The following is a 26,106-nucleotide window of genomic DNA, read 5'->3' as shown; positions in this document are numbered from 1 at the left end:
CCCACACATTCATAAACTCCTGCCATTATCAACATCATTCACCAGAATGGTACTTTTTTTGACCAGTGATTAACCTACATTGACATAATTAGAGTCCACAGTTAACCTTAGTCTTCACTCTCTGAGCTGTATCTTCTTTGGATTTGAACAAGTTCCTATGAAACTTCTCTATTATTATAATGTCATACAGAATATTTTCACTGCCCTAAAAATCCTATGTGCTCTACCTAATAATCTCTCCCCATCTCCTCTGATCCTTAGTAACCACTGATATTTTTATTGTCTCCAAAATTTTGCCTTTCTCATAACATTGTATAGTTGGAATAATATAGTATTTATGTAGTCTTTTCCTATTGCCTTAGTTGACTAAGCAATATACATCTAAGATTCCTTCATGTCTGCCCATAGCTTAATAGTGTATTTCTTTTTATTTATTTATTTTTCTTTTAGTGTTCAACTAAAAGACATTTTGAAATTTATCTAGTTTTCTTAATTTGAATTCTATAGTTTTATCTGCGAGTACAGATTATTTAGCTAAGTAATACACATCCGTACATGATGCCATTAATTTTTTGTTGGATTTAAAATACTTTATTTACTTAAGCACATGCTAAGAGACTTTTAGAATTACCAATATCATGATTTGTGTCAGCAAAATGGTCACCTAGAAATTTAAGGAACTACAGACAAAGTTACTACAATGACCCTTATAAGGAGAACCAGAGAACACTTAGAAAAATTGCAGCAAGTGTTTAATTTAGACTTTTGGTTATAGTTTGTTAATCAGAAAAAATAAGGTCCAAAAGTATACACTATCTTCTTTCTCACGAGAAGTTTATACTCTAGGGACGCCTGGGTGGCTCAGTTGGTTAAGCAGCTGCCTTCGGCTCAGGTCATGATCCCAGCGTCCTGGGATCAAGTCCCACATCGGGCTCCTTGCTCAGCAGGGAGCCTGCTTCTCCCTCTGCCTCTGCCTGCCATTCTGTCTGCCTGTGCTCGCTCCCTCCCTCTCTCTGATAAATAAATAAAATCTTAAAAAAAAAAAAAAAGTTTATACTCTAATGAGAAAAACAAGCTCAATGAATCATGCTACAAAGAAAGCAAAGACTTACTGACCTCTACCTCTCAAACTAATAATAAAAAAGGAAAAAAATAAAAATATTTTCAAACATTAAAAAAAAAGGAAGGAAAGCAGAGATTACATGTTGGCACCAGAACTCCTCTTGAAGAGAGCCCTGTCTTGGTTTGAAAAATACAGAGATAGAAACTGACAAGTTGGCTTAAGTCTCTAGAGGCAAACTTGAAAGATTTACTGCTGCTGCAAAGAAGGAGGAAAGAGAAGAGTATAGAGTAAATGCTAGTCAACTGATACAAAATGTGCTGAAGGAGCCAATGAAAATTTCTGCATACTTGACGTCTAGACAGTCTTTTTACATGATAGGTATATCATTTCATTATTCCCTAGAAGAACATTTCTCCAAAAGTGATCTCTATTTTAGGCCCCAATTTACTTACCCAGTCATCATCACTTTGATTAATTAATTTACTTCACATAGAACCTAACAAACTTGATTTTGACTCTGAAACCTATTTCCCAAATATCCTTTTTCTCAGTAAATGGCACCATTATCAGGCCAACCCCTGGAGATTATCTTTGCTTTTTTTTCTTTTCCTCATGTTCCTTTAAATCAAGTTCTTACTGATGTACTGCAAAAATGCAACCTCTAGTTACCTACTTTTCTTATATACACCCTATCTACCTGACCCAGTTTGCTGGCACATATTAGGCATTTAAGAACCACAGAAAAGGTTTGTCTGCTTGAAATAATACTACTTGATATTTATTGAATGTATATTATATGCCAAACAGTCTTCTAATACTCTTACATATTTAATTTTCACAAGAGTCTTTTAAGATAGCTTCTATTCCTATTACAGGAATACCTTGGAGATATTGCAGGTTCAATTCCAAACCACCACAATAAAGCTAATATCACAATAAAGCAAGTCAAATGATTTTTTTTGGTTTCCCAGGACATACAAAAAATTATGTGACACTATACTGTAGTCTGTTAAATGTGCAATAGTGTTATGCCAAACAAACAAACAAAAAACAATGTACATGTCTTCATTGAAAATATCTTATTGCTAAAAATGCTAGCCATCAACCGAGCTTTCCAGGAGTTGAATTCCCCCACCCCGCCCCCCAGGGGAAGTTCTTGTCCTGATGTTGCTGACTGCTGACTTGTGAGCATAGTGGTTGTTGAAGGTTGGGGTGTCTGTGGCAATTTCTTAAAATAAGACAAAGAAGTTTGTTGTCTTGATAGACTCTTCCTCTCACAAATAACTTCTCTCTAGCATTGTTTGATTGCATTTTACCCACAGTCAAACTTGTTTCAAAATTGAAGTCAACCCTCTAAAATCCTGCTTTTGCTTTGCCAGCTAAGTTTACGTAATATTATAAATTATAAATATAATAATATAATTTATATTATTATAAAATTATAAATGCTGTCATTGTAATAATTTCACAGCATCTTCACCAGACGTAGGTTTCATCTCAAAAAAGTTTTTTTACTCATCCATAAGAAGCAACTCTTTATAAAGTTTTATCATAAGATTTCAGCATTTCCGTCACATTCCTGTCTCCAGTTCTTATTTTAGTTCTCTTACTATTTCTACCACATCTGCATTTACTTTCCCCACTGAAGTCTTGAAGCCCTAATTCATACTTGAGGGTTAGAGTCAACTTCTTCCAAATTCCTGTTAATGTTGATTTTTTTAACCCCTTTTCATGAATCAAGAATATCCTTAATGACATTTGGAATGGTGAATCCCTTCCAGAAGGTTTCCAGCTGAGTTTGCCCAGATCTATGAGATGCATCACTCTCGATAGCAGCAGCTATAGATTTACAAGATGTATCCCTTAAATAATAAGGCTTGAAAGTTGAAATGACTTCTTGATCCATGGATGTTGTGTTGGCATGCATAAAAGCCTCAATCCCACTGTATATTTCAACAAAGCTCTTGAGTTATCAGTTGTATTGTCAATGAAGACTAATATTTCAAAAAGAATCTTTTATCTGACAGTAGATATCAACAGTAGGCTTAAAATATTCACAAAGCCATGCTGTAAACAGATGTACTGTCATCCCAGCTTTGTTCCATTTTTAGAGCATAGGCAGAATAGATATTGTATGTTTTAAGGGCCCTAGGATTTTTAGATTGGCTTCAATTTAAAGTGACCAGCCGCATTAGCCTCTAACAAGAGAGTCAGTCTGTCCTTTGAAGCCAGGCACTGACTTCTCCTCTCTAGCTATGAAAGTCCTAGATGGCAACTTCTTTCAATAGAAGAACTATATTTTCGCTACACTGAAAATCGATTGTTTGGTGTAGCTACCTTCATTAATCATCTTAGCTAGAACTTTTGGACAACTTGCTGGCACTTCTAAGTCAGCACTTGTTGCTTCACCTTGCCATTTGATGATACAGACATGGTTTCTTTCCTTAAACTTCATGAATAGTCTCTGATAATATCATATTTTTCTTCAGTTTCCTCATTTCTCAGCCTTCATAGAATTCAACAAACTTGGGGCCTTTCTGGAGATTAGGTTTTGGCTTAAGGGAATATTGTAGCTGGTTTGATCTTCTATCCAGATCACTAAAACTTTCTCCATCTAAGCAATAAGTATATTTCACTTTGTGATGTGTTCCCTGGTATAGCACTTTTAATTTCCTTCAATCACTTTTCTTTGACATTATAGTTTGGCTGTTTGGCACAAGAGACCAAGCTTTCAGCCTATCTAGGCTTTCAACATGTCTTCCTCACTAAGCTTAGTCATTTCTGGCTTTTGGTTTCAAGGTGACAGATGTACAACTCTTTACCTTGACCACTTAGAGGTAATTGTAGTGTTATTGTCATAATTTCAATATTCTTGTGCCAGGGACTAGGGAGGCTCAAGAGAGGGAAAGAATTGAGGAGTGGCTGGTTGGTGGAACAGTCAGAATACATACCACATTTATAAATTGTTTGCCATCTTAATAATTTCAGTTTGTGGCACCATAAACAATTACAATACTGATCAGTGAGCACCATAACAAATATAAAAAAATGAATATTTTGAAATATTGTGAGAACTACAAAAATGTGACACAGAGATACAGAATGAGCAAATGCTATTAGAAAAATGGTGCCCAGAGTCTTACTCGATGCAGGATTGCCACAAACCTTTAATTTGTAAAAAAAAAAAAAAAAAAAAAAAAAAGTATATGTGAAGTGTAATAAAACAAGGCATGGCTGTATATTGACAGAAAGATGGAAGCACAATGAATTTGTATATTACAGATAGTGTGGGATAGACAGGTCACTTGATTTAATACCAGTTAGTAGCCTCGCAGTATTCCCATGTGAATATTTCTAAAATGCACCACGTTTTAGAAAATACATACAGACAATACTATAAATTCATGCTTGAAGATTATCATTACTAAGATGAACCTCCCCAATTTTCTTTAAAACTAAGGCATATTAGGAGATATCTTTAGGGTGTCCTTAAACACAGCGATTTCAAGTTGAGATATTTTGCTAAACATGCGTTTTCTCTTTTAATATTGTGTTTATGTCTGTAGTAGAATGCTATTTTTTACCTTTAATTTTTGTCTTTTATTTTGATTCTGGTATAGTTAGTACATAGGATTATTATATTAGTTGATGGTATGCAATATAAGGACTCAGAAATTCCATATGTTAGGCAGTGTTAATCAAGGTATGTATACTGTTATTCTACTTTATCTACTTCACCTATCCCCCTTCCTCCCCTCAGCAAACCATCTGTTAGTATCTTACATTTAAAAGTCTAGGTTTTTTTGGCTTGTGTGTCTTTTTCCTTTGTTTTGTTTCTTAAATTCCACACAAGAGTGAGATCATATGATATTTGTCTTTCTCTGACTGGCTTATTATACTTATCAACTCTTGAAATCCATCCATGTGGTTGCAAATGGCAGGATTTAATTCCTTCTTATGGTTGAATAAATTCCATTGTGTGTATTTTTATATATATATATATTCTATAGATATATGTATAGATAGATGTATGTATAGATATATGTGCATGCATTTGTGTGTGTATACTGTATCTTCTTTATCCATTTATCTGTGAATTCACATGGTTGCTTCTATAATTTGGCTATTGTAAATAATGCTGCAATAAACATAGGGGTGTATATATCACTTCAAATAAGCATTTAAAAAATTTTTTTGCAAATAGTAGTCCAATTACTGGATCACAGGGCAATTCTATTTTAAAATTTTTAAGGAACCTCCATACTGTCTTCCACAGTGGTTGCACCAGTTTTCATTCCCACCAATAATACAAGGTGGTTCCTTTTTCTCCACATCTTCATAAACACTTGACATTGCTTTTTTTTTTTTTAATTTCGCTATTCTGATAGGTGTAAGGTGATATCTCATTGTAGTTTTGATTTGCATTTCCCCAGTGTTAAGCATCTTTTTCATATGTTGGACAATTGTATGTCTTATTTAGAGAAATGTCTGTCATGTCTTCTCCCCATTTTTTATTTGGATTGTTTGTCTTTTGGATGTTGAGTTGTAGAAAATCTTTATATATTTTAGATAATGATCCTTTACTGGATATGTCATTTGCAAATATCTTCTCTCATGCAGTAGGTTGTCTTTTAGTTTTGTTGGTTGTTTCCTTCCACTGTGCAAAAGCTTTTTAAAATTTTAGGTAGTCCCAACAGTTTATTTTTGCTTTTGTTTCTCTTGGCTAAGAAGTCATATCTAGAAAGATACCATTACAGCAAATAAGCAGCAAAATTACTGCCTCTGCGCTCTTTCAGGATTTTTATGGTTTTAGGTGTCACATCTAGATCTTCAATCCACTTTGAGTTTGTTTTTGTGCATAGCAAAGGATAGTGGCCCAGTTTCATTCTTTTTTTTTTTTTTAAGATTTTATTTATTTATTTGACAGACAGAGATCACAAGTAGGCAGAGAGGCAGGCAGAGAGAGAGAGAGGAAAGTAAGGCTCCCTGCTGAGCAGAGAGCCCAATGCGGGGCTTGATCCTAGGACCCTGGGATCATGACCTGAGCTGAAGGCAGAGGCTTTAACCCACTGAGCCACCCAGGTGCCCCCAGTTTCATTCTTTTATATATGGCTGTCCACCATTTGTTGAAGAGACTGTCTTTTTCACATTGCATATGCTTACTTACTGTGTCAGATTAACTGACCATATAATCATGGTTTATTTCAGCATTTTCTATTCTGTTCTATTGATCTATGTGTCTGTTTTTGTGCCCGTACTATATTGTCTTCAATATTACAGCTTTGTAGTATAACTTGATGTCTAGAATTGTGATACCTCCAACTGTGTTTTGCTTTCTCAAGGTTGCTTTGGATATTTGGGGTCTTTTGCAGTTTCATACAAATTTTAGGATAATTTGTTCTACTTCTGTGAAAAATGTTGTTGGTATTTTCATAGGGATCACATTAAATCTGTAGACTGTGTTGGGTAGATTAACAGTTTTTGTTCTTCCAATCCATGAGCATAGACTGTCTTTCCATTTATCTGTGTCATCTTCAATTTCTTTCATCAGTGTTTTATACTTTTCAGAGTACAGGTATTTCACCTCCTTGGTTAAGTTTTTTCCTAGATATTATGTTATTTTCGATGCAATTGTAAATGGGATTGTTTTCTGAATTTCTTTCTGCTCCTTCATTATTAGTGTAAAGAAATGAAACAGATTTCTGTACAATGATTTTGTATCCTGCAGACAAACTGAACTCATTTTACTGTTCTAATAGTTTTTTTTTTTTTGTGGAGTCTTAATATAGAGTATATTATAGAGTATCACATCATCTGCAAATAGTGAAAGTTTTACTTCTTCCTTATGGATTCAGATGCCTGTTATTTCTTTTTGTTGTCTGACTGCTGCAGCCAGGATTCCCAGTACTATGTTGCATACCGGTGATGCCTAGCGGTAACATTCTTGCCTTTTTCCTGACCTTAGAGGAAAAGCTTTCAGTTCCCCACGCCCCTCCGCCCCATTAAGTATGATGCTAGCTATAGTTTTTTTCATATATGGCCTTTATTATGTTGAGATATGTTCCTATAAATCTACTTTGGTGAGGGTTTTTTTTTTATCATAAATGTATGTTGTACTTTGTCAAATGTTTTTCTGCATCTATTGAAATGATCAAATGATCATATGGTTTTTCTCATAATTAATGTGATGTATCACACTGATTAATTTACAAATGGTTAACCACACTTGCAACCCAGGAATAAATACCACTAGATCATGGTAAATGATTTTTTTTTAATATTGTATTTCATTTGAAAATATTTTTTTGAGGATTTTTGCTTCTATGCTCATGAGAGATAATGATCTATGGTTCTTTTTTTTTTTTTTGTGGTATCTTTATCTGATTTTGGTATCAATGTAATGCCAGCCTCATAGAATGAATTTAGACAATTTTCTTCCCCTTCTATTTTTTTTTTTGGAAAAATTTGAGCAGAATAGGTATTATCTCTTCTTTTAATATTTTGTAGAATTTGCCTCTGAAGCTGTCTTCTGGACTTTTGCTTGTTGAGATTTTTTTTTTCTTTTTTTGATTACTGATTCAATTTCATTGCTGGTAATCAATCTGTTAAATTTTTTATTTCTTCCTGCTTCAGTTTTTGTAGGTTATATGTTTCTAGGAATTTATCCATATCTTCTGGTTTGCTCATTTTGTTGGTGTATAATTTTTCATAATATTCTCTTACAATCCTTTATATTTTGTGGTATTGGTTATTACTTCTCCTCCTCCATTTCCAATTTTGCTTGAGCTTCCTCTCTCTCTTTCTTCCTCCCTTTCTCTCTCTCTCTCTCTCTCTCTCTCCCTCTCAATGAGTCTGGTTAGGGGTTCATCAATTTTGTAGATTTCTTCAAAGAAACAGATCCTGGTTTCATCAATCTGCTCTTTTTATTGTTTGGATTTTGCTTTTAGTCTCTATGTCATTTATTTATATTTTTATTATTTCCTTCTTCAGATTTAGGGTTTCCTTGTTCTTCTTTTTCAGGCTACTTTGCATGTAAGGTTAGATTGTTTACTTGAGATATTTCATGCTTCTTGAGGTAGGTCTGTATTGCTATTAACTTTCTTCTTAGAACAGCTTTTGCTGCATCCCAAAGATTTTGGACCCGTGTATTTTCATTTTCATTTGTCTCTACGTATTTTCTCTTAAATTCCTCTTTGATTCCTTAGTTGACCCACTAATTGTTTAGTACCATTTTATTTAACCACCATGTTTTCCTGATCTTCCCAGATTTTTTCTTGTGGTCAATTTCTAGTTTCTTGTGGTCAGAAAAGATGCATAGTGTGACTTTGAACTTCTTAAATTTGTTGAGACCTGTTTTGTGGCCAAATACATTATGTATTCTGGAGAACAGTCCATGTACATTGGAAAAGTTTGTTTATTCTGCTGTTTTAGTATGGAATATTCTGGATATATCTGTTAATCCATATACATTCAAAGTAATTATTGATAGGTATGTTTTTATTGCTTTTTGTTACTTGTTTTGTGGTTGTTTTTGTAGTTTTTCTCTGTTCTTCTGTTTTCTTGCTCTCTTCCTCACCATAAGTTGGCTTTCATTAGTGATATACTCAGATTCCTTTCTCTTTGCTTTTTGCATATCTATTAGTAGATTTTGATTTGTGGTTACCGTAAGGTTTGTATATAACATCTGTGTATAACTGTCTGTATTAAGTTGATGATCAGTTAAATTTGAGCCCATTCTTTACCCCTCTCCCCACCATGTTTTAAGTATATATTACTACACTTTACATCCTTTAATTTTGTGAGTCCTTTACCTGGTTTTTCTGGATATAATTATTTTTACTGCTTTTATATTTCCTGCTTTTCTTACTCTTATGTAAGATCTTTCCTTTCCATTCAACCCATTCCCTTTAACACTTCTTGTAGGGCTGGTTTAGTGGTCATGAATTTCTTTAACTTTTGTTTGTCTGGGAAATTCTTTACCTCACCTTCTATTCTGAATGATACCCTTGCTGGAAGAAGTATTCTTGGCTGCAGATTTCTTTCTTTCTTTCTTTCTTTCTTTCTTTCCTTTCAGCACTCTGAATATATCGTGCAACGTTTCTGCTGAGATATCAGTATCCTTATGAAATTCCCCTTGTATATAACTATCTTCTTTCTTCTTGCTGATTTATTTTTTTTTCTCTTAATCACCGCTTTTTTTCCATTTTAATTACTATGTGTCTTGGTGTGGCCCTCCTTGGGGTGGTTTTGTTGGGGGCTCTCTGTACATCCTAGATCTGGAGATCTGTTTCCTTCCCCAGGTTAGGGCAGTTTTCAGCTATTATTTCCTCAAATAAATATTCTGCCCTCTTTTCTCTCTTTTATTCTGGGATCCCTGTAATGCAAATGTTATTACAATTGATGGAATCACTGAGTTCTCTGTCTATTTTCATTTTCCATATATATATATATATTTAACCTAACCTCCTCGGCCTGGCTACTTTCTATTATTCTGGACTCCAGGTCACTGATTCATTCTTCCACTTCTTCTACTCTGCTATTTATTCTACCTAGTGTATTTTTAATTTTGTTATTTTGTTCTTCATCTCTGATTGGTTAATTTTTATCTTTGTGAAGAGTTTCACTGATGTCCTCCACCCTTTCCTCAAGTATCTTTATGATTGTTAATTTCTTTATCAGACACTCTACCTATCTCTGTTTTGCTTAGGTCTCTTGTGGTTTTGTCTTATTTGATTTGAGACATATTCCTTTCTCTCATTATATCTAAGTCTATGTATCTCTTCCTGTGTATTAGGAAAGTCAGCTATAGCTCCTATTCTTGAAATTAGTCTCCTTATGAAGAAGAAATCCTATAGTGCCCTGCAATGCAGTGTCCCATTTACCTGAACTTGGCATTTTAGGGGTGACTCATATGTAATGCATGTGCCCTGCTATTGTGGCTAAGCCACATTTTCCTTCAGTACAGTTGTCTGCAATGGCTCATTTCTTGTTATGGGTAGTGTTTGGTCCCTGTGTTAATGGACTAGTCTGGGGATGCCTTGGGTTTGAGTTGAGTCAGACCAGATGTTTGCCACAGTGGAATAGCATTAAACTACAGAGTATTTTCCCATATTGTCCCAAAGAAGCTTTCATTGTTGAGCAGGGCTTATAATCAGATCAGTTTTCTGCCATAGACCTCTGCTGGGGCCACCAACTGCTTGTGTATGTGATTCTCTCTCCCTTTCCCCATGGGAGGGGTCATTTTGGAGTGGTCCTGGCTCACACTGGGGCTATTTACATATAGCCAAGCTTCTGGCTCCCATATGAATGGAATCCTGCCAAGAGCTGTTGGAGCTGGTGGGTCCTTAAAGGGCTTGTAGAAGAGGTGCCCAGTGGGACTGGGCAATGGACCGGCCTGGGTAGATCAGCAAAACATGTGTGTGCACTGGGTTCACAATTTTACCAAGTGAGCACCGATCTTCCCAAATGGGACCTGGGGCTGCCATCACCACAACTGAGACCCACAAAGCATGTGGGTGGACATGCAGTGGTGTTAAGTTATGTGCTGGTCTTCTGGGGGGACAGACCAGCAGTGCTGGGACTGAGGCAATCCTGGCTCAAGGGGTAGATCCCCAAAACCTGGGGGCAAGGACATGGCGTAAGCAAGTTGGGTAGTAAATGTTAATGGTGTGCTGGTTCCCACAGATGGCCATGTGTTTAACCTGGAACACAGGGAAGGGGAATGGCACCTCCAACTCCTTTGCTCCTGGAGGAGTCTCCTAGTTATCTCTGTCCCTCTGGAGCATACACTGATATTAGTAAATAGCTCTCCCTCCTCCATGTCCCTGGTGCTATACCAGATGCTGTTTCTATTTTGTATCTTTGAGGACTATTGGTTGTGGTGTCTATTCAAGGAAGGGGACTCAGTTTCCTATGGACCTCCAGGTTCTTCCAGAACTGGGCCTGATGATTTTATAAATTCCAGACTTTAATTCCCACTGGTTGTTAGAACTCGGGAAATTTGGCCCTCCCGGTTTTCAAAACCAAGTATTACAGGAATTTATCTTTCCTGTGCAGTCTCCCTGGTGTGATAGTCTGTCTGTCTCCCTTCTCCATGTTGCATGTCCCTCCCTCCAGTAGACAGTCCTTTAGTCCTTTTAGCTCCACACTGCATCTCTACCCTTCCTACCCTCTTCAATGTGACCTCTTCTCTGCTTTTAGTTGAAGACTTTGTTCTGCCAGTCTTCAGGTCATTTGCTTGGTTATTTACACTGATGTGTGTGTTATCTAGGAGTGAGCTTAGGACTCTCGTACTTGGCCATTCCTTCTGCCATTCTAATTTTTATTATGTGCTTACTTATAATAGAACACCTCTATGACTTCTATTTTTCCATTTTAACTCTTCTGTAGATTTGAAGTAGAGATAGGCTGTCATTTTGTATAAAAGGAAGCATTGTATGACTTATAGATGTTTCAGGGAATTTCCTGGGACTAAAAGGAATAAATTCTTTGATTTGGTTTTTGTTGTTAAGGAAATTTTCTGGCTTCCTGGCTCTTTCCCAATATTATAGGTATTTATGTGTGCTTAGAAACATGAGCTTTCATATTCTCTTTATGACTTCTGTAAGATGCTCACTTAACTGCTGGACAAGTTACCAACAAATCCACAAACTGTGCTTAATATCTGCAATCCAAACTTTAGATAGATTATGCGTGCTATTTGGGAAATAGTCTGAGGGAAAAAAATCATTTGGGACAGAAAAAAGACAAATTAATCATGATAATCAACAGTGGTAATGATTCTTTTTCATTTCTACTACTACACATGCTGCATATGAAAGGGAGGTGAGTGGAAACATCATTTCCATTACTTTAACACTACATTTGTGGAAATATTCATTATTTTCTTTATGTGATCTTTTTAACTCTCTTCACATTAAATTATATATATGGTTTTAATAAAGATACATGGAAAGGGATCAAATAACTCAATCCTATGGGCAGCCTCAATGTTCCTTCTCTGGTCTAATCTCTGACATCTATAAGGTACATGTGGATCTACAATAAAAATAAACAAAAGGAAGACTTTCACTCTTGATTTTTAAAGAAAAGTGAACGTTTAAATCATCTGTTCATCTTTGTTCAGCATAATTTGCTTTTGACATCTTAGACTTCCTTTTTTAATTTTTAAAAATTTTTTATGATGTTCACCATTAAGTTGAGGGCTCCTAGCATACCAGGGAGACTACACAGCATAGGGGTTACCGGCATGATTTGGGGTCAGATATATATGGGTTCATTTATTCACTTGATAAATATACTAACTACTACTGAGGGCAAGAAAACGCATTACATGTTGGGAAACAGTGTTGTGTATAAAAGAACTGGCTCCTGCCTTTAAGCAGTTTAAAGCTTAATGAGAAAGTCAAGCAGAATCAGAAACTTTTGTAGCTAAAATGACTATGGTAAGTTACTTATCATTCTAAGTCTCCAATCACCTCATCTATGAAGGGAAATTTTATATTCATATCTGTATCTACATGCAGGATTACTGTTAAGATTCGATAAACTACTGTGTACAAAATATTATACCTGTAATGTAATTAACTTGATGATAGCAACACTTGAAATAATTACAATATCAAAATAAAGTGACCAACAGACCTAGAAATTACTTTGATAGATGCTCATTTCATCCTTGAGAAAAAAAACCTTTGAACACCTCTTAACTTGAAAAAGCAAAGTAATTTATTTCAGAATATTCAAGTAAGCTCAGATTTATTGTTGTAGTTTGGTATCCTAGAACAGACTCTGAGACAAATATCTGAAACAATAAAGTAAGTCTTGGGAGAGGACTCTGAAACCAATGCCTGTGGGAGAATGAAGACAACAGAGACTGGCAGAGGATGAAGCTAAACCCCATGTAATTAAACTATCTTAGGTGATGATACAAGCAAATGTAAAGCTAGGATTACTCCTCATAGTTTCCCTCAACTTAGGCAAATGTTTGAGAACCTTATACTCTTGTGTCAACTAGTTATTGGACAGACAGCCACTGAGAAGGTGGTGTAACCTTAAGTAAGTAGGTTTGTTTTTTTTTTTGCTTTTGTTTTTGTTTTTGTCTTTTTGTTTTGTTTTGTTTTGTTTTATAGAGGAGAAAGTCTCCAAGAGGAATGTATTTAAATGCTATCAGCTGCCAAGTTTAGATCTTGAAGAAATGAAAACTCATTCAATTCTCTTCCAATTCTATATTTAGAATATATTTTGTTTTACATATTTTTAGAACATGTTTAGTCAAACATAAGAAAGATACATAAAAATATTTTGGCTAATAGATCTTTGTATTTTGTTACCCTGGCTATTATGGAAATGATTTCTTCAAATGTTGTTAATCAGTGTTAATTCTTTCTGAAGCTCTTGGGATCGCATCCCTCAAAGAGAATTTTCAGTAGATATGCCTAGCCACATTATTCTCAAAACTGAAATTAAGCTCACATAATTGTTAGTTTTTAGATGTTTTAGTTATCAAGCAGCTATTTTATAACCTATTCTTAGATTTCCTAGCAGATGATTAGATGGAAAATTTAGTCATTAGTCAAGTATAAATATTATAATAAAATCAGTTCTTTATTTCCCTATAATTATTTTTTCTCTCATTTCTTCATTGGAGCATGTACTCTGCATTTCATTTAATTTAAGATAACAGATTTTAAAGCTCATTATTTTATATAACACTAATAAAGGAAAAACAAAAAAAAAAACACACGATGCTAATTAAAAATAAAAAACATGATATTTTCCTTATTATAATCACTGTGACTTACTAATCAGTCACACCAGCATCTTACTGTATTTTCTTCTGTCTTCAGTTCCCTTTCTTAGGTTTGATAGATAGTCCTTTTGCCATCCCAAGCCAACTAAAATATAAGTGTGTTAAGGGCAGGGACTTTGCCTGTCTTGTTCAATGCTGAATCCACTGTTCTTAACAGTGTCTGGGGTTTACTAGTAACTCATTAATACTTAGGAAGTTCATTATTTTCCCAGGCGTCAACATGACAAATAGAGGCACACTTTTTTGGCCAAAACTAGAGCTATGAAAATTCTCATATTAAAATATCTTTAACTTTTTTTATCTTTAATTTATGCAAAATTTGTATTTATAAATGCAAGAAAGTGTTCAGAATCTTCTCTAATTTATAAAAGGAATAAATTTTGGTGCTTTAGTAGTAATAGCAACACATTAAATTATAGACTCAAAAGTGACTGTGGCCCACTTGACATTGGTTACTAGACCAATGTAGAACTATTCAATCTATTCGATCTAGAATATTGAATATTCAATATTCAATCTAGAAGATTGAATAGTTCATTTTAATAGTGCAGAAAATAAGTAATAAAGGCAGAAGCTGAGTCAATATAATAAATATTATATATAAATATATAATATATATGATAAACATAATAAATATAATGAATGAATAGCAACAAACTTTAATATGTTTAATTGCAAATATATCAATATATAGATCTAAAGGCAAAAAATAGAAACTTTTGGGGCACCTGGGTGGCTCAGTGGGTTAAAGCCTCTGCCTTTGGCTCAGGTCATGATCCCAGGGTTCTGGAATCGAGCCTTGCCTCCAGCTCTCTGCACAGCAGGGAGCTGCTTCCTCCTGTCTCTCTCTCTGCCTGCTTCTCTGCCTACTTGTGATCTCTGTCTGTCAAATAAATAAATAAAATCTTAAAAAAAAAAAACCTTTCAAAACTGCGATGTCGGGGCGCCTGGGTGGCTCAGTGGTTTGGGCCTCTGCCTTCGGCTCAGGTCATGGTCTCAGGGTCCTGGGATCGAGCCCCGCATCGGGCTCTCTGCTCAGCGGGGAGCCTGCTTCCCCCTCTCTCTCTGCCTGCCTCTCTGCCTACTTGTGATTTCTGTCTATCAAATGGATAAATAAAAATCTTTAAAAAAAAAAAAATAAAAAAATAAAAAAAAATAAAAAAAAAAAAAAATAAATAAAAAAAAATAAAAAAAAAAAAAAATAAAAAAACTGCGATGTCAAGAAACCAACTCTATATATTGTTAAATATGATTAGATATATGGAAAGTGTTTTGAAAGAAAGCATACACAAATGTTACTCATGAGTAAATATTAAAATTATAAGTGATTGCATCTGTTTTTTTTAAGTGATTGCATCTGTTTTTTTTTTTAAAGTTTCTTATAAATCATTTTTTTATCCTGTGAGCAAATTCCCTTCTAAAATACAAACCAGAATACTTTTCAACACATTTAAAGAATGGTGTATTTACAACCTAATTTTGATCTTTACTATTATTTTCTTTCTATGTTTATCCCTGGAGACCATCACAAGGGTCTTTTTCCTACTCTTTCTGTAATGATCTTTGTAAGCTCTCTTAAAGGTTAAATTAGCATTGTGACTCATTTTAGAAAAGAATTAAATGAAAATGTTCTGTACTTAGTCCTCTTTCCATTGAAACATATACCTTGAGGAAACCTTTCTTGCCTAACTTAAAAAATAGGTTCTATAGTGTTTCAAACAAATCCTGTACTATCTATAGAATATACTATTGAAAGAGACATAAAGATTTTTTCTTATTAAACTCCATCAAACCATTTTATAATTTAGTTTTTTTTTTAATTTTATTTATTTATCTGACAGACAGAGATCACAAGTAGGCAGAGAGGCAGAGAGAGAGGAAGCAGGCTCCCTGCTGAGCAGAGAGCCCGATGTGGGGCTTGATCCCAGGACCCTGGGATCATGACCTGAGCCGAAGGCAGAGGCTTTAACCCACCGAGCCACCCAGGCGCCCCTTATAATTTAGTTTTAATGAAGCCTATAGTTGCCTTAACCATGAACCTATTAGACAAGTTAAAAATGGTATAATATCATTAAAAACTATACCAAGGAAGAGACAATACTAGTATTTGTATTCTTGAAAAAGCTTTCTTTGACTTTATAAAATTCCAGGCAAAACTTGAATCTTGAATAAAACAAAACAAAATTAATGTATAGCAATATTAAAAATGCAGTAAGGTAGAGATAAGTGTTTTTAAGACCTACATGTAGGTCTACGTGTAATGTCTGATATCTAGTGATGAAAAGTTCTAGGGTTGGAAGGGATTCCTACATATACTAAGCTCAAGAGGACATTTGTTCCATAAATTTTAAAAAACTTACAAAAAAGACTAGAAGGCAGAAAAATCTCAGATTTTATTTATTACAGTAGTACCCCCTTATCTGCAGGGGATATGTTCCAAAACTCCCAGTGGATGCCCAAAACCATAGATAGTACTAAACCCTATATACACTATTTTCTCCTATATGTACATACCTATGATAATGCTTCATTAGGCACTGTAAAAGCTTAATAAATAATAATAAAATAAAACTATGATATACTGTCAGAAAAGTTATGTTAATGTGGGCTCAAAGTATCTTACTGTATTCTGTCCCTATGATGATGTGAGATGATAAAATGCCTATGTGATGAGATGAAGTGATTTGAATGACAGACTTGTGATACACAGTTAGGCTACAACTGACTTTCTGATGATATGTCAGGAGGATCTTCTGCTTCCAGACTGTGGTTTACCGCAGGTTACTAAAACCATGTTAAGGAAAACTGGATAAGGGGGGACTACTGTATCTTTAATCATGGTTAGAAAATTTTATTATACCCCTTTTAATGATGAGGAAATGGAAGCCCTTATACTTAGGTACTTAGGAAGATTCCAGGGTTGATGGATAGCAGATTGCAAATTAGAGTTCAAACATTTGGATTTCAGAATACAAACTCTAAGACCGAGTTTTCTCCACCTCAGCACATTGATATTTGGGATTATATAATTTTGTACTGTAGGGCTTTGTCTTGTGCATCACAGATTGCTTAGCCACATCACTGGCCTCAACCTACTGATGCCAGTAACACCTGCATTCAGTTATAACAACTAAAAATGTTTCAGTCATTTCCAACTGTCGTTGGAGAGCAAAGTTATCCCACTGAAGCATCACTGGCCTAAGTTATACTGCTTCCCTAAATCAGACAGATAAACGTGACCAATACAGTACCTCTCAAAAAAGAAAAGCCATATACTTAAACAACTCTTCCTCTTTAAGAAATCATTTATAGCCCTTAGGGAAAATTTAAGCTTTTACAGTTGTTACTATATTTTAAAAACACATATTAATCATAGTATATTCCAGATATTCTTATGGGCCTTCATACTTACTAGTTTTTTTTTTAATTAGGCCATTTACTAAACCAATGTATTAATAAATATCAGAAGCATTTATAAACATAGATCCTGCTCAACAACAGCAACAGAAACCATACACAGAATGGTGCAAAAAATCTAACGTTTTCTTCCTTCTGGCTAGCCAAGGAAGCATTGGGGTTCTAATATCTCTAATTAAGAAGCACTTCACTCAGTGATCCAACAAAAGTTTTAAAAAAATAACTTTTTCTCCACATATACGGAGCAAATGCATGTTAAGAAGTGTCATGAACTACTTAAAAAGCAAATTCCCCTTTAGATTTTTCACCACATAATTCAATGGTGTAGAGTAAATCAGTAGACCTCAACTGTACCTCTTTATCAGTGACAACCACTGAAGTGTCAGTATAAACCAAACAATATTTATTAACAGACAGTCCTTTTCCTGTCATCATTGAGGAATAGAATTTCTGAAGCATTTATAAATCCCAGGGCATTTCTCTGCAGAGGGTTTTGGGACATTGCTGAATCTGTTTGTATCCTTAGATGTGGAATCTGTTTTCAGAGATAAAGAAGTTTTGTCAAAGGTTTCAGAAATATTCTACCACAGAGAGATTGTATACACAAGTAGTTACTGCTTTGCAGGCAGGAAGCCTTGTAATGAGTTTCAGTAATAACCAAAAAGAAACATTCAAAGGTTCTGGCAGCCAAGACCTATATTTTGAGATTGCACAAATTACCAAGAGGAAATTGTCTAGAGTTAAATTACCTTTCCTGGCTCAACCTCACTCCTAAATTCTTAAGGGGATAGTAAATCCTCCTGGTGGGCATTGAGGATTCAACCAGTGTTAGAGGACAGAGGCAAGATAAGCAAGGTGAATGTTAATAAGGTCAGCTAAAGGCTGAGTTCCCAAGGGAGAAAACCCATAGCATCTCCTCTTGTTCACAAGAGAAGTGAAACAATGAAACAGTTTTCCCAAAGCCAGTGGGTGTATGCTTGGCTCTTCTGTTTATAACAAGGGTAAATGAACTTTGGACAAAATTAGATCCTGAGAAACAATAATGGATTGTCTTCAAAACTAACATATGTGCGTGTGCCTGCACGCCTGCTGTAACCCACTCAGTGTAAGCATTTCTCTTTAGTTAAAAGGTAATTTAAATGAGAATTTGAAACAATTACTGCTTATAATAGCAATAATATATGATTAGAATTTAGTTCAGAAGAAACATAAGAAAGTAAAATTCAGTACAACTCATATTTTAGAAAGTATTATTTCTAAATGAAAAAGATATGAGGGTTTAAGCTAAAATTATATGCCTAAGGAGAATGATTAGAAAATAATTTTTATGTGCTTCTGCAAAGAAACACAATAATAGACAATTTTGGGGGCTTATTACAGCAACAACATGAAGAATGAATCTCTTGTCTATATACCCAGATCTAGATGCCTAATATCAAGCATATCTTAGATGGTACAATGTTCCTTGAAAAAAAAGTATGCAAAAAATAATAAAATTACTTGTGAGAGTAATTGAAAGGTTTTGTAATACCTCTCTGTGACTTTATAAGATTAAAAATTTCTTGTATCCAATAAATAAATTTATATAACTGATTATATTCAAATATAATACCATTATATGTTATATATAATTAATAGAGCCTATTGTTTATTCCTCTTCTTTTCTAGTATTTATTAACATGATTTAATAATGTGAACCCTAAATTTCTTGCTGAAATGATTCTATCTTATGAGTAACTTTACCATATAAGCTCTGCTGGGAAACTTCTAAAAGTAAGATATTGTTTATCTAAATTATGTAATAACATAGAAAGGAGGTAAAGTTTTAAAAAGTAACAATTTTACACTGCTCATTTGTTTTATATCAGTATAATGTAAAGAAAGTCACTTTTAGAAGTAAGTTTGACTCACTGAATAAAGACAATGCAAATTACATGATATAATTTGGGTGGATACTACAAATAACAAATATAATTATAGCATCTCATTTGTTGTATACTTTAAATGTTATAAACTGTTTTCACATAAACTGTCCTAATTTATTCCTGCAATTGTGCATTAAAATTGGTTTGGAATACCTCAACTTCAATCTATAGGTGGAAAACTGAAGCTCTAAATAATAACTGGCTTACTCAATATGACTCGGATAGCATATTGGATCTATGAATTTTAAGTCTTATATTCTATGCTTTCTCTTTATCAAAAAATTAAATATCCTTTCTCAATAATTTTATTGGTACCAAAAACTCCTCTTTGTGCCAGTTCCTTTAGGTTTTATTAAATACCCCTGGTTCTGGATTTACTTTGTTACAAAAAATATACCTAGACCCCATGCAGAAATCATTTTCAGATAGCCTTAAGTATTATTATATTACATTAATATTTTAATATTATTATATTACATTATAAATTGTTAGTCACTTGAAGTTTTCTAATGAATCGGGTTATCAGATTATTCCTGAAGAAGAGGGTTTGGAAAGAATCCTAGGAAGCTGAGATATTAGGAAGATAGGGATAATATGTAAGAAGAGTAGAATAATGTTGAAGAAAAGGGAGGCAGGATGTAGGTAAATAAGAGACCTCCACTTGCTCCCCCGCTTCACAGAATAACTGTCAAAATAGTTAATGTGAAAAATCTATTGCCCTATGGATACCAGATCACTTGAGTGTCTCCCAGGATTCACTAAGCCATTTTTCACAATATTCCTTCAGTATTTGAACTTAAAATTTTGGTTCATTTATATCCAGGTTAAAAATATATACATATATATTCAGGATGTATTTCAAAAGTGATTTTTAGGTTGCTAGCTACTTTGTTTTAGCTGTGACTGTATTTTCCTTCAGTAACATCCATAGTTTAAGGTAGAGATTTAAGAAAAATATCATTGAAGAAGTGTCATTTAAGAAAATTCAGGGGACATATATGGGCAGTAATATGACAACAAAACTTACATTTTATTCTTAACGGTTTGGTGACATAATACTATTTAAAAGTTCTTCAAAGAATTTACATCAAAAGAATATTAAAAACATGTGTATGGAAATACAGTGGGGGCGCCTGGGTGGCTCAGTGGGTTAAGCCGCTGCCTTCAGCTCAGGTCATGATCTCAGGGTCCTGGGATCGAGCCCCGCATCGGGCTCTCTGCTCAGCAGCGAGCCTGCTTCCTCCTCTCTCTGTGCCTGCCTCTCTGCCTGCTTGTCATCTCTCTCTGTCAAATAAATAAATAAAATCTTTAAAAAAAAAAAAAAAAGAAATACAGTGGATGCCGGATGGTTTGGGATTTGTGATGAAATACTATTCATTTTTATCCATCATCGGATTTTCTGAAATGCTTTTATGTAATATAAATAAAGAATAAGACACAGCAGGGAATAAATTCTGATATGGAAAGTTATGGTCAGGATATCATTACCTACAAGTTAAAGCCAAATTTTAAAAGAAGGATGGAATTTCAAAAATACCTTTTTTCATTGTGCAAAAACTTGAACCTTGGAGATGAGAGATTTATTTAATAATAGCAATTTTTCAAATAACCAACAATTTTTTCCTACTTAGAATGTTTATGGGTGTTAGAAACACTTTCTACAAAAAAGGGACCATTTCGGAGTGTAAAAAGAAATTCTAATGATTTTTTTTCTTTTGAAAAGTTGTTTTATCAAAGCAAATCATTTTATCAACTCAGACTAGCCTCAAAAAGTCTGCTAACAAAGAGAAAACAAGTGGACCACCAGCTTTAAAGTTAGTCATGCTTGAAAAGATATAAAGTTGACTTAAATAGAAAAAAGAATCAACAACACACAAAATATAAGCAGGTGAAACATAAATTGCTGAGTTCTAAATATACTGTCAGTTATTTTTATTTTACTAACATCATTTTCGTTATGAATTTCAAATCTAACCTCTTGCCCATTGAAAATACAAATATTTTCATTTTGACTTTTTTTTGGGTAACAAATAATTGAACATAGAGTAGAGACTGTTAAGTTTTTATAAGGAAACCATGGCTTAGTAGAGTAGATAAATGACCTACTTGCCCAAGATTATAAATATCACTTGTGGCCGCCAACAACAAATTCCAGATATTCCCAATTTCCCAGATTTCATTGTTTAGTGTTTCCATGCAGAACCCATCAGCTTTCATTTTAATGCATAGATACAAGATACTCATTTGATGTGAGAAAAACAAGGTCAAAAGGATTTCTACTGGAATAATTAATCATATGTCCCAGCCATTATGCAACACTCATGAACTGTGGACACAGCGATAGAGTTGTATTTCTTAAGTTAGAGGGATAAAAAGAGTAGATAAATAAAAAAATCTTAGAGTAGTACAAGGAAGGCATTTTGTTCTGAGTTGAGAAAAAAAGGTCAAATGGTAAGCATATAGTGATGGGGATTATATATGAATGCACTGGGCTTTGCAAGCTATGTTCTGTACAATTGGCTGTAGTTAAAAAGGACAGGTACAGGATGTGGATGTAGGGAATATCTATCTTCATTCCTTAGATGAAGCTGTCTAGAAGTAGAAGGAATAACTCTACCAGCTATGGAGTTAGTGTCTCATGCATCTCAATAGAGGCTACAATGGAAGGTCCAGATGTTGCAATTGTAAGGCTGAGATGAGTCCTGGCCATACCAATGGTGGTTTTTACTCTAACATGGAAAGATTGGCAGATGCTAGTGTAGGTAGCAAATGAGTTTCCAACAAAACTATTCAATACATTATATAGGCACAGTTCTGAATGTTCTGAACACTTCTCTGCAATCACTGTAGGGAAGCCTCAGAATTATTAAAATCTAAAAGTAGACCTAAAAAAAAAAAAGAACCACAGTATATCTCCTATACCAACTTTGTTACTATTTCTCATTCTATGTGATCCTTTGCCTTCTATTTATTTTTTCATGCATCTACTCATATGGAGATCCCAAACAATATAAATTCAGTGGAAAATACAAAGAAACCAAATATAAAATCTTATCCTTAGGTAGTTCTTTTTGCTTAAAAAACTAAATTAATTAAAATAAAATTAAAATAATAAAATATAATATTAAGTCACTAAAACAAAATTTTAAAGTAGCTCAAGAAAAAATATAGTGAAAAAAGTTAAAACAACACAATTTCCTTTTTTTGTTGTTGTGATTTTCTTTCTTATTGAAGTATAGTTAACAACAATGTAATACTACTTTCAGGAGTGCAACATATTGACTCAACAGTTCTATGTATTACTCAGTGTTCATGACCATAAGTGTAGTCACCACCTGTCTCTATACATTATTATAATATTAACCTAATTCCCTATGCTCTACTTTTTGTTCTTGCAATTTACTTTGTAACTGAAAGTTTGTACCTCTTAATCCATTTTATTTATTTTATTTTTTGTATTCCATGAATGTTAAATCATATGGTATTTACTTCCTCTGGCTTATTTTACTTAAGATGATGGTTTCTAAGTCCATCCACATTGTTATAAATGGCAAGCTCATTCTGTTTCCTTTTATGTATACACACATACCTGTAACATCTTCTTTATCCATTCAACTATCAGTGAGCTCTCAGGTTGCTTTCATATCTTGGCTACTGTAAATAAAGCTGCAATAAACATAGGAGTATATGTATCTTTACAAATTAATTTATTTTCCTTGGGGAAATATTCAGTAATTGGATTACTGGGTTATATGGTATTTCTAACTTTTTAAGGAACTTCCATACTGTTTTCCACAATGTTTGAACCAATTTCCGTTCCCAACAACGTACATAAGGGTTCCATTTTATCAACGTCCTCACCAACATTTATCATTTCTTGTCTTTTTAATTCTAGACATTCTAGCCAGTGTGAGGTGATATCTCATTGTGGTTTTGATTTTCATCCCCTGCTGGTTAATGATGTTGATCATATTTTCATATTTGTTGGCCAGCTGTTTGTCTTCTGTGGGTAAATGTCTACTTAAGTCTTTGCTCATTTTATAATTGGATTGGTTGTTTTTTGGTGTTGGGTTTGGAAGTTCTTTATATATTTTGGATATTAATCCCTTTATCAGATACATGATTTGCAAGTATTTTCTCCCCCCAGTAAGTTGCCTTTTCATTTTCTTGAGGGTTTCCTCAGCTGTGCAAATGATTTTTATTTTGGTGTAGTCCCATTTTGTTTTGTTTTGTTTTGTTTTTCCCTTGCTTGAGGATACATATCCACAAATATGGTGCTAAGGCTCATGTACAAGAGATTACTGCCCATGTTTTTATTTAGGAGTTTTATGGTTTCAGGTCTCACAGTTAGGTTTTTTTTTTGTTTTTGTTTTTGTTTTTTTTATAAATTAATTTATTTTCAGAAAAGCAGTATTCATTATTTTTTCACCACATCCAGTGCTCCATGTAATCCGTGCCCTCCATAATACCCACCACCCGGTATTCCAACCTCCCACCCCCCCCGCCCCTTCAAACCCCTCATATTGTTTTTCGGAGTCCATAGCCTCTCATGGTTCACCTCCCCTTCCAATTTCTCCCAACTCCATTCTCCTCTCTAACACCCCTTGTCCTCCATGCTATTTGTTATGCTTCACAAATAAGTGAGACCATATGATAATTGACTCTTTCTGCTTGACTTATTTCACTCAGCATAATCTCTTCCAGTCCCGTCCATGTTGCTACAAAAGTTGCGTATTCATTAGGTTTTTAATCTATTTTTATTTTATTATTGTGTATGGTATAAAGAAGCATTCAGTTTCATTCTTTTACATGTAGCTGTCTAGTTCCAGCATCATTTATTGAAAAGACTCTCTTTACTCCATTGTATATTCTTGTCATAGATTAACTGGCCATATAGGTGTGATCTTATGTCTGGGCTTTCTATTCTGTTCCATCGATCTATGAGCCTTTTGTTGTACAAGTGCCATACAGTTTTGATTACCACCACCTTGAAGTATGTCTTAAAATCTGGGATTATGATACTTCCAGTTTTTTCTTTCTCAAGATTGTTTTGATTATTCAAGGTCTTTGGTGGTTGTATACAAATTTTTAAGATCATTTGTTCTAGTTCTGTGAAAAATACTATTGAAATTTTCATAGGGATTACAGTGAATTTTTAGATTGCTAGTATGGACATTTTAACAATATTAATTCTTCCAATCCATGAGCATGGAATATCTTTCCATTTCTTTGTGTCATCTTCAATTTCTTTCATAAGTGTTCTATAGTTTTCAGAATACACATCTTATACCTCTTTGGTTAGGCGTATTCCTATGTATCTTACTGTTTTTGGTATAATTGTAAATAGGATCCCTTTATTTATTACTTTTTTCTGCTGCTTCCTTATTGGTGTATATAAATGCAGCAGATTTTTGTACATTGATTTTGTATCCTGCAATTTTACTAAACTCATTTATCAGTTTTGTTTTCTGATGGCGTTTTTGGACTTTGTATGCACAGTATCATTTCATCTGTAAATAGTAAGTAAATTTTTACTTCTTCCTTAATAATTGGAACGCCTTTTATCGCTTAGTGTTGTGTCATTCCTGTGGCTACAATTTCCAGTACTATGTTGAATAAAAGTAGTGAGAGTGAGCATCCCTGCCTTGTTTCTGATCATAGAGGAATAGCTCTCGGTTTTTCCATATTGAGGGTGAAACTAGCTTTAGGGTTTCCCTTTATAATTTTGAGGTATGTTCCCTCTAGACCTATTTTGTTGAAGGTTTTTGTCATGGATGGATGTTGTACTTTGTCAAATACTTTTTCTGAATCTATTGAAATGATCATAGTTTTCATCCTTTTTTTTTCCTCTGCGACATATCATGTGGATGGTTTTGTGAATATTAAAGCAGCCTGCAACCCATGAATAAATCTCCTTTGATTGAAGTGAGTGCTTTTTTTAGTGTATTGTTGGATTTTATTTGCTAGTATTTTGTTGAGGATTTTTACATTCATGTTCATCAGGGATATTGACCTGTAATGCTCTTTTTTTCATGGCGTCTTTGTCTAATTTAGATATCAGAGTAATGCTGGCTTCAGAGAATGAATTTAGAAGTTTACCTTCATTTCTTTAATTTTTTTTTTTCCTAATGGCTTGAGAATACAATCGGTATCAATTCTTCCATAAATGTTTGGTAGAATTCATCTTTCAAGCCATCTGGTCCTGGACTTTAGTTTGTTGGGGTTTTTTGATTACTGATTCAGTTTCCTTGCCAGTTATTGTTGTGTTGAAATTTTCTCTTTCTTCCTGTTTCAGTTTTGGTAGTTGATGTTTCTAAGAATTTATCTACTTCTAGACTGCCCAATTTGTTAGCATATAGCTTTTCATAATATTGTCTTATAATTGTTTGTATTTCTGTGGTGTTCATTGTTACTTCCCCCTCTCGTTTCTGATTTTATTTATGTATGTTCCTTTTATTTACTTTTTGATAAGTCTGGCTAGTAGTTTATCAATTTTTTTTTCCCAAATAACCAGCTCCTGGTTTCATTGGTCTATTCTATTGTTTTCTTAAGTTTCTATATCATTTATGTCTGCTCTAATCTTTGTAATTTCCTTCCTTCTGCTGGATTTAGGTGTTGTTTGTCATTCTTTTTCTAGCTTCTTTAGGTGTAAGGTTAAGTTGTTTGAGATTTTTCTTTCTACTTGAGATAGGCTGATATTACTCTTAGAGTTACTTTTGCTGCCTCCCAAATATTTTGGATAGTTGTGTTTACATTTTCACTTTTTTCTGTGCACTTTTAAAAAATTTTCTTCTATTATTTTCTGGTTGACCACTCATTGATTAGTAGCATGTTATTTAACCTCCATTTATTTGTAGTCTTTCCACTTTTCCAGTTTCTTTCTTGTGGTT

At 34.0% G+C, this 26,106-nt stretch overlaps 1 protein-coding gene across 2 annotated transcripts in view; it reads right to left on the bottom strand.

Moving 5' to 3' along the window:
- Window positions 1–26,106, bottom strand: part of CCSER1 (coiled-coil serine rich protein 1) — a 1,384,598-nt gene that overhangs the window by 6,908 nt on the left and 1,351,584 nt on the right. The gene's annotated exons all lie outside the window — the stretch shown is intronic.

The sequence above is a fragment of the Mustela erminea genome, chromosome 2, assembly GCF_009829155.1.
Source record: "Mustela erminea isolate mMusErm1 chromosome 2, mMusErm1.Pri, whole genome shotgun sequence".
NCBI classification, from domain to species: domain Eukaryota; kingdom Metazoa; phylum Chordata; class Mammalia; order Carnivora; family Mustelidae; genus Mustela; species Mustela erminea.
The sequence above is the reverse complement of the archived record's forward strand: the minus strand, read 5'-3'. Positions and strand labels throughout refer to the sequence as shown.